The sequence below is a fragment of the Aedes aegypti genome, unplaced genomic scaffold (assembly GCF_002204515.2).
Source record: "Aedes aegypti strain LVP_AGWG unplaced genomic scaffold, AaegL5.0 Primary Assembly AGWG_AaegL5_hic_scaff_2160_PBJ_arrow, whole genome shotgun sequence".
NCBI lineage: Eukaryota > Metazoa > Arthropoda > Insecta > Diptera > Culicidae > Aedes > Aedes aegypti.
Window position 1 is genome coordinate 2,807 of NW_018735666.1, and position 10,079 is coordinate 12,885.

General features: G+C 36.8%; 1 long non-coding RNA gene across 1 annotated transcript; it reads left to right on the forward strand.

The window, feature by feature from the left end:
• Positions 1-8,308: 8,308 nt before the first annotated feature.
• LOC110680952 lies at positions 8,309-9,362 on the forward strand. The gene is made up of 2 exons (XR_002503039.1): positions 8,309-8,591; positions 8,652-9,362. It is a non-coding gene; the product is annotated as an uncharacterized LOC110680952 (long non-coding RNA).
• Positions 9,363-10,079: the final 717 nt, after the last annotated feature.

Consider the following 10,079-nt stretch of genomic DNA (forward strand, 5'->3'; position numbering starts at 1 on the left):
GCTGTTCATTTTACCCACATAGTGCAGGTAAAATGAACATTTGCATCGCTTTTTGATAGCGATGAAAATATGAGAAAATTCAGCTATTTTAGTCTGAATCCATGTCGCTGCTATAAATAACATCCCTATTTTTGATGTTGTGCGATAGAACTATACAAGTTCCTCGTTTTTCTATCAAAAACAAGATGATTTCCTTAAGGTGTTCATTTTACCACCCCTTCCCCTAGAAGTGAAAGCCGATTTTCATACAACATGCTCAACTTTGGCATGCTGTAACTTTGTTTGCATATGAGTAATCGGCATGAATTTTTGGCAGTGAACTACAAATATACTCAAAATAATTATCACAAAATTTTCACACTACCGGCTAAAAAGTTAAGCAGCAGGTGAAATCGCTCAAAATAATAGTAGTTTTCATTTTGTAAATTTTTGTTCAGCAACAATTTTGTAAAAAAATGGTTTGTTTATACACTTATAGCTTGGGTGGAAATGGTTGAAACGATGAATAAAAAAATCAAAAACCCAAAATGCAGCAGATATTTAAATTATTAAAACTACTATTATTTTGAGCGATTTCACCAAGTGCTTAACTTTTTAGCCGGTAGTGTGATTTTTTTTTAAATCTTGTGCCAATAAAATTGAGTATATTTTTAGTTCATTGCCAAAATTTCATGCCAATTGCTCATAAGGAATCAAAGTTACAGCATGCCAAAGTTGAGCATTTTATATGAAAAACGGCATTCACTACTATTATTTTGAACACACAGTATATTGAGGAAATAGCGCTCAACGTTTGACTTCTCATATAAATGCCCATAATTTTCTAGTACATTGCGGCATACCATATTCATTTACCATTACCGCACAGATAACTCATTTTGCTTCAATCATCGATCAGCAAAAAATATAAACTTGAACACAATTCTAGCAGTTTTTTGGATTGAAAGTTCATATAGAGACTTTTATGCCTTTATTTTTCAATATGGGACTACACCAATTTCATATTTTCCCACAACATTTTCAAACAAAGTATGTTAATTTTTACGTGCGTTATTAAGTATGTATTGATACATGAATTTTGTTAGTACAGTAAGGAATCTCATGATCAATTTTTAAAAGGTGTCTCTTTCATGGGTGTGTTTCATGGGAGAATAGTTGGAGAAATTTTAAGAGTAAAGCATCTATGGAGTATGGGAAGGAGTAGTAAATTGAACATCTTAAAGATATCATATTGTTTCTAATTGAAATTTATAAATTTGTGAAGCTATATCGCACAACATAAAAAAATGAAATGTTTTCTAAATTGAATGAATTTAGACTAATATTGCTAAATTTTAACATATTATTATCGTTAGCAAAAAACGAAATTTTCATTTTTCCCGTACTTTTTGGGTAAAATGAACAGGTGTTGGTTGAAAAATCGATATCATACGAAATCGTGAACAAAACAAACATGTTTGATAGTTTACATTGCTTTTTCGAAAATGAATTCATTTTAAAAAATGAAAGTTATCAGATTTGACATCATACCATAAAGAAAAACCTCAAGCTTAAAATTACATCAGTTTTAATTTTCAAACATGGTTTTCTAAAATCTTAGTTTTCGTTGATGTTTTCACTTCCATTCACCTCCGTATCAACCCAAACACTCTGATATATGCTCTAAGTATTCCGTGCGTGATAGCATTCATTGAAATTTGTTTTTTTTTCTCCGTAATATACGCGGTGCTCATTGTACCACCCTTGTTCATTTTTTTCACCATTTCCCTTAATGATTGAAGAGATCTAGATACGGAATCCGAAAAGAAATCCAAATTTAATGATTGTAGAAGTGCCCATAAAAATACTAAACTGAGCAACAGGCTCTGTTTTTATGTAACGCTAGAAAGAAGACGATTCTTACAACTTATAACATATCTGAAAAATCGTCCAAATATTTCAAAAGTTCTAATTGTTAACTCAAACTTTGAAAATTATTGGGTTTTTTTTCTCAGGGCTAAAAGAAAACTTATATCTAATTATTTTAGAACGAATTTTTCAGAATGCTGTAATAAGAATATTGTCGATGATGCACCAAAGTACCAAAGAGGAAAACAATTAAATTCAGAATAGTAGAAACGAAGTCGCGATGAGTGCTCTGTAATAATCATCGTTGCTAACAGTGACCCTTATGTACGTTGTTTCCAAATGCAATATCTGCAATACAATAGTGGCAGGAACAACAGCCACTGGATAACGAGATCTTTCTGGAAGGACGCACTAACCAATGTTACGCATAGGTGCAGCGGAACGAAATTGGAAGGCACACCAAGTTCCAAGTGAGCAACATTCATAATAAGGTGCAACCAGAAGCATTACTTTGGATCATACAATAAAAATGAAAAATATATGTACTGAAAAAAAAAATAAAAAAAAAATAATAGCGTGGATATGCGAATGCAGCAAGTGCTGTGCGATCCTCGTTGAAAACGGGATGAGAATTAAGCGCGCAGCAATATTAAATATCGGCTAATCCACAACGGTGGTGGATGCATGGCCATCGACATAAAGAACTGCAGGTCTAGAGGTGGAGTTACGTGCACCTTAAACTTCCATTCGACAACCAACGATGATGACGACGCGAACAAGCCCTGTTTTCCACTCGTTTGGCGAAGCTACCGTTTCAGAATCGGTTAATGTCATCTCAGATAGCGCTCATGGATAACATTTCTGAGGAATGAAATATTTCTTCAAAGTAGTGCCTTTTCTTTATTATCACACATATCTTGCAAATGCAGCCTTCCAGGCTTTATATCGAACACGACGGGAGAGAAACATCTGCTGCTGTCTGCTTAGTGATCAAGGAAATTACCGTAATGGCATGGATATGCGCTTTTTGCATATTATTGATTCTAGAAAGCTGACATCAACCTGCTGACAATAAAATGTACACAAAGATCCATTTGCATGCAAAATTTTCTTCTAGTATTCAATGGACTGATAAAAAAATAAATAAAAATATGTAAACAATTTTCAAGTTTCATGCAAAATTTTCAAATTTATTAAAAAAGGGGTAAGGGTAGAAAAAGTAGTAAAAAATGGAATGAAGTAAAATTTTTTACATGTATACCTTAATATTTTTCTACAAGTCCAAATTTACTAGTTTGTGGAATATTTATTTCTTTTGTTTCAAGGAATTTGTGGTTTTAAAGTATTATCAAGCAATGTTTGAATAAAAAAAATCCCAACATAATCTGCGTTCTAGCTAGAACGACTTACGCAAATACGCATCTTCAACATAAAGTGCGTACCAGATGTAATGGCTTTGAAAATACGCTTGAAATTATAGTAAAGCAAGATAGCCGTAGCCTCTAAAGCGCAGCTATGCCGCAAGACCAAGCTGAGGGTCGTTGGTTCGAATCCCACCGGACGAGAATTTTTTCGTAAAGGAAATTTTTTCGACTTCCCAGGGCAAAGAGTATATTCGTACCTGTCACAAGATATACACATGCAAAAGAGGTCAATTGGCTAAGAAAGCTCTCAGTTAAGATCTGTGGTTTAATTAGTGATCATCCTAATATTTAGCTTGGAAAAGTTTATTGACACAAATCAGCTGGCGTAACGATGATAAATATTGCTAATGCTCAAACATGCACCAGCCTTCTTGTTTTTGTCAGCGAGTATGAGACTGGTCTTTTTAATATCTCTATGATTTATGCACTTGGCGGGGATACACAATTTTCCGTCGTTGATTTTGTATATGGGTATATAGTGCATGGAAAAGGCTGTCAATGAGTGCAAGTAAAAGACTTCTATAGTAAGCGACAGGCTCATGAAGAACAGAGATAGAGTATGGAAAAGAGTGAACAAGAGATAATCACCATTGAGCGCATCCCACCCGAAAGATGACGGCACAGCGACGAAATGAAGCACAGTAGTTGATGGTTCTTCACAGTTGCAGTTGTAAAATTTATTTATGATAGCTGCAAGTTAAAGAGAGTATGCAATTCAATTCAACACTGCTTGTAACTCTGTGAAGCCAAAGTGAGACGGGACAAATTTATCACAAATTTAACTTCCCATATAATTATAATAAAGTCATCACATCAACTCGGCGCTTGGCGAATGAGAGGGTGCTGAATTTTTGCTTTCAGCGAAAATACTCCTTCAAATCATTTAGCGCCTTACTTAGCTTGCTGATGTTTTTCGTCTTTCGAGTGCCATTTGTCAAACGCTACGTGTACGTGAAATTAATAAATTAATCTCAGCGAATTTCGCCAGTAAGAAACCAACATTCCACTAAACAGTTCGTTCAACATGACACGGGATTCATCTCATGAGGAGGCGTTTGTAAAAGACCAACATCTTTGTTAGAGTTTACACATTTCATGTGAAGCATATTTTTCTTGGATTGCTCCTTGATCAATTCATCCTTTAACGAAATGGTAATTATCTATAATTAATTGTATTTTATGCCAAGTATACATGAGCGTTGTTACCTACGTAACTTTGCGTTGTCATGAATATTCATATAATCCAAACTCGTTGAAATTGAATTTGAAGTGTGAAAATCAGAATGCAAACTGGTCAATACAGAGCAGACATAAACGAAGAGCACCTTTACTTAGCACTCAGACAGGACATTCAACAGAATTCAGTGCTGACTGTGCGTAGGTGTCTACTGGTTTTACAGTTGCGTTGCACATCATCGGGAATTGCATTGCGATCTTTCATGTCATTTAAGGCAAACAAATAAACAACACTAGTGTGGGGAGTGTATGTGCACTTGAATGCAGCAGTTTTCTGAAGTTGATTCGTATCAGAACAACACAAGTGCGAACGAAACAAAAAAGATGATGCCCACCACTTACGTTTGCCTTCACGATTGCTGTACAATTGAGTATGATTCAATGAAAGGGAAGAATATTTGCCACAAATGATTGCATTTTTACTAACTTATTTTCAACGGATTTAATTTAGATATCCCGATATGATATTTTCTCTACGGTCTTTTGGCCTCCTTATAATCTTTATTCTTTAGTTTCTAAAGTATACGATATAGGACGTACCTATACGAAATTCTTGCCACATCTACATTACGGTCTTGCTGTTTTAGTTAATTGAGTAATAAAATAAACAAAAAAAAATTGGTGCTTCCTCATCGTAATAGGCTGTATTTCATCACTTCAATCCATCATGAAACAGCCTACTTTCCTGCACTAAATTATGCAGTACCGTAATAGTCATTACGTAACTGAAATTAGTTGCGAAATGTTTATTACGCAACTCTTTTTTTAACGCAACGAGTCACCACACAATAATTTTCATAAATTGCAAAATAATGGTGAACGCATCTTGGTATGATTTCTAATAGCGTCGAGTGATCTTCTAGGAAATTACACAAAATGTGGTACGCAACTCGATTTTCACAGCACTCGTCGTGCGACTCGTGCTGCAAAAATCATCATTCTGCAACTTGTTGCGTAAACTACTAATTTAGAACAAAATCAAACACATAGAACAACGTAAATTGATTGCATAATTATGATCTTAGATGATGATACCGTTATATGGTAATATTTTGATCGAGTTAACAACGAACGCATCAAAAAATTTGGAGCAAAATTTCGTATCATATAAACCAAGTTTGACAAAATAGAAAAAAAAAAACTTATTAATAGAAATATGATTCGTTTTTTGGAAAAAAAAAAGCATTGAAATTAGTGATCAATTTGATTCTCATATCACATTTTCATCACAATTCATTCACATCATTCACAATAAATCAATAGATGGTTTCTTAAACATTTCTACGGCTAACCCTGTATATGTTCTAAGACAAATTGACGTGAGCATTCCTGGAATTAATTCTTGAGAAGTTTCTGGAGCAACCATAGAGAAATATCAGAATCAAAAGCATAGAGAAATAATAGAAGATTGTCGAAGAATCTTTGGATAAAGTAATGGATTAATCTAATGTCAGTCGCATAGTGTTATACGCAGCCCCAGTGTGATGGTGCTAGCGATCTCTGGACGTGCGATCACGCTTGACATGATTATTAAAGCATTACTGAATCTTTTGACGATTTTCAGTGCAATTCCTATAGAACGCTCACAGCACACTCTCCAGGAGTTCTTGGCTGATTCAGAATTGTCGTAGAAATTTCTGGAAGTAGTTCTCAATCAATTCCTGAAAAATTATTTGATCAATTTTCTACTTAAATTTTGTGGCACAATTCATAAAAATATTTAGAGCAGGTTATGACGATTTTTCGAAAGAATTGTTTTGCAAAATTGTTGACGGAATTCCATCAAAATATTTGATGGAGTTTCTGCGCAATGAAACATTTTCCAAGCATCTACAGTTTTTCCTGAAAACTTTTGTGATCTTTGCCGGGTCACTTCGGTGCAAAGAAAAAAAAAAACTGCACGAATTCACATATTTCTCTAAAAGTCTCTATTTTTAATGGAAGGTCTCTAGAGTATCTATTTTGACCAAAATGGTATCTAAAGTATCTTTTAGCTTATCCTTTGCATTGAATCCTGAATTGTACAGGTTCCACAGAAATCTTCAGACTATCAACAGACTCTTAACAAACTTCGTTTCAGATTCCCGAGGAAAAGCTTCATAATGATTTTATTTAGAACACTTTCATAGTCTCCCACAGGGATCTCTCCAGAATTTTTTATAGATTTATCTATCAATTTCCCAGAAATTCTTCCAGTGATTTAGAAGATTTTTTTTTCCAGAATCTGCTCCAGGAAATGCTTGAGAACTCCAAAGCTACTACTTTCAGGATTTTTTTTAGGAATTACTTTGATTTTTTTCCAAAACTATCCTAGAATTTCCTCCGGATATAATTTTTTACTTTTTTGAATTCTCCAGTTGTAACTTAGGAGATCTTTCCAAAGATTTCTTCCGACGAAATTCACAAAGGTTTATTTTTTTTTTTGAGAGACCCTGCAAGAATTTATCTTTGATTCCTTCCAGAAATCCAAATTTCCTTGAAGGGTTCTTGGATTTCTAGTTTTTGTTTTCCAGAATTTCATCCAAGTTTTACCTGAAATTTTACCGAACATTTCATACAAAGTTTCCATGAAATCTTCAATAGTTCTTCGTGAATCGATAATATTTGCATATCGATAATATTTGCAAATTATCTACGAAACGTGTTACGTTTACGTTAGTTGTGCATATCGATCAGCATTGAGGTCATTTTCGAATTTCGAATTAAATTCACACGAAGTGATCCGCAAGTCGCTTGTCAGAAACCCTGCTAGAAGGCCACCACCAGCCACCACTAGCCAGCTAAGCAGCACATTGCATTTGTATTGTACTTTCACTGGTTGCAACATTGACACACGGGCGTGCAGAGATTGTCTGCGAACTTCGTCATCACACGGGAGAGCTAGAAAGGCAAGAGTATCGCAATGAGAATATATACCAAGGTGTGGAAGAAGAAGCAATGGCTATGTATTAGTAAGGAAAAAAACGTAAACACAAATAACTACTCACTAATTTACACGACTTCTTATAGGAGCTCAGTCGCTTGTAGCTGTGAAACATTTGCACCGTACACGGATGTCACACACACTAAATGTCTTTTCCACACTTCGGTATATATTCTCATTGAGAGTATCGCAGCCCGACAGGGAGAAAGAAGAGAGGCCGAGTGAATACGATCGAAACACGAAATCACTGTAACGTACACCACCATCAAAGCGATGGTAAAGACAGCGTGCGCTAGCAAACGTTCGTCTCATCAGTCCTATTGGTCGCTCAGACGTGTTGGCCGCAAGATCCATTCGACAGAATACGTCGCACTCTGTGGACTTGACCTAACAACTGGAATCCTGCTAGAGGACGCAATTAACGCAAATTGCGATAAGAGCGCAATCATAACTAGACGCTGAGTCGAAGTTCGTTCTAAATCGCGTTCCAAAAGTGATTTGGGATCGTAGAAGCAGCATCGTAAGTCTGAAACACCATCATGGCGGCCAATTGTTCTCATTCATTCTTCTTGCAGCGACCCTTATCTGTGAATACGATCACAATCAAGGTTGGGAAAAAAATCTGAAATTCATTCTACAGTAGTCAAACAAAGTCAATCACAGTCAGCGAAGCCAGTGAAAACTCACGCCCATCGCTGCTGTAGGCAAAAAGCATTGAAAATTTCAAAACACCCGTTGCTAAGGGCAATTCTAAATTACTGTAGAAAAATGTTCTATTTCCCGCTGCATTTCCCGCATTTTGAGCCTTCAATGACACTACTGATTTAGAGAAATTCATGTACCCAATATAGGCTACTTGATGAGATTCACGATTTTAAACTACTGTAGTGAGAGAGCCACGTGATTTTCGCGAAATTCAAGCCTACTACTTTTACCATTCCCAGCACTGATCACAATAGCCAAAGGAAAATTCGGTGGTTAAGCGCATGGTGATCCAGTCTAACAACGTCACAAATTTGTGAGTGCTTGGGATCATTGCCAGAAAAATTAAACCTAAATATCGATTGTAGGCGCAGAATTCTACAAGACTTTCACGTGCATAACCTCTAGAGCCGTGGAACCGCATAACCGAACCAGAACGGATTTAATACATTTGCTGGGTGAGTCAATTGGCATCAAACACGATCAAACATTGCGCTAATTATGAGCATTCCTATCAGGCAACCGATCTCCCTTGCGGAACAATGACACAGAGCTGGAACTAGTGGTCGCGATTTGAAAACACGCACACAAGCAAGAAACCCCAAACTGGGGTTTTGTTGCAGTTTCGGTTTGTCACGCGACACGACGAAGTGCAACTAAGCGACGCGACACAGTGCAGCAAATAGGTGCAAGCCAGAGTCTATGAATGGAGAGTTTGGCGAAGAGACTTCTTTGAATGGTTGTTCTTCTTCGTCTTCGAAAATAGCCCCTATCTGTTTTGCTGGTCTGCTCGATAGGTAGACGGTTTGACAGTTCGATAGGTAGATTTTGTTTCACTCTTCGCGCAACTCTCCATTCATAAACTCTGGTGCAAGCAAGGAGACTGGTGAGGCACCGAGTGGCGATAGGGAACATTATTTGATCGGTGGCTTAGACCGATTCGAGAACAGGGACACTTCGAGCGGTTAGAGAGGCGAGAAGGCTCGACAGAAGAGTGAACCCCAGGTTGGGCAAGGAACAGATTAGACCAGTTGCATTCGCGAAAGCACGATGGGTCGCGATAGGAATCTATTCGGGACTGTCATAGAGTGAACCCCGGATTCCGAGTGCATGATACAATCGACGGTCGGACAACGCTTTAGGATCGACTAGCAGCTACAAGTCGTTGGCTTCCATGGTGCTGCGGAGGATTGCAGGGGGTAAAACAGCGACGCTATGCGAATGAGGGTCAGTGAGTAACAACCCGAATCTTAGACTTAAGTTGATTATTATGTCAGAATACTAAGTGAGATTAGACAGGGCTAGCAGCTAGGGAAATGCCCAAAGGGCGGAATGCAATTTATGTAATTGAATAAACAAGTGACGTATGTAAATGTTGATTTGATGCGCATTGTTTGATTGAGCTACCGGAACTGTCCGAGGCTAGCAGCTCTCCCTCGACAGTCACTCGTAACAAATGTTTTAAAACTTCCCCAAGAAAAAGAGTCCATGAGTTATTTCAGGGATCATTGTTTATTAAGAATGACTTTAAAATTGACCTAAGTTTATCAGAGACTACTCTAGGATTTTTTTTAGAAATACTTCACGGATTTATTTTTAATTGGCATTTCCTTTGAGACATTCCTGGAAGATCTGCCGGCAAAAAAAAAAAAAAAATCAGTGGCTTACTTGAAAAAATCTCAAAAAAATACTGGAGAAATTTAATATTAAAGAATATTTGCCAACGTTTGTCCTACCCACGGTTTCGAACGTGGACGCGCCTCTGGTCGTCTCTATAACATTTATGTCATCTCATGGATGGGATTCAGACCCAGGTCCTCAGCGTGAGAGGCGTGTGTTCTAACCACTGCAACAGATTCGCCCTCTACTTAAGATAGTTGTGTGCATCAAAATGGTATATATACCGAATATGATCGAAAATTTCGAAGTTATATCGCGTTATGCAC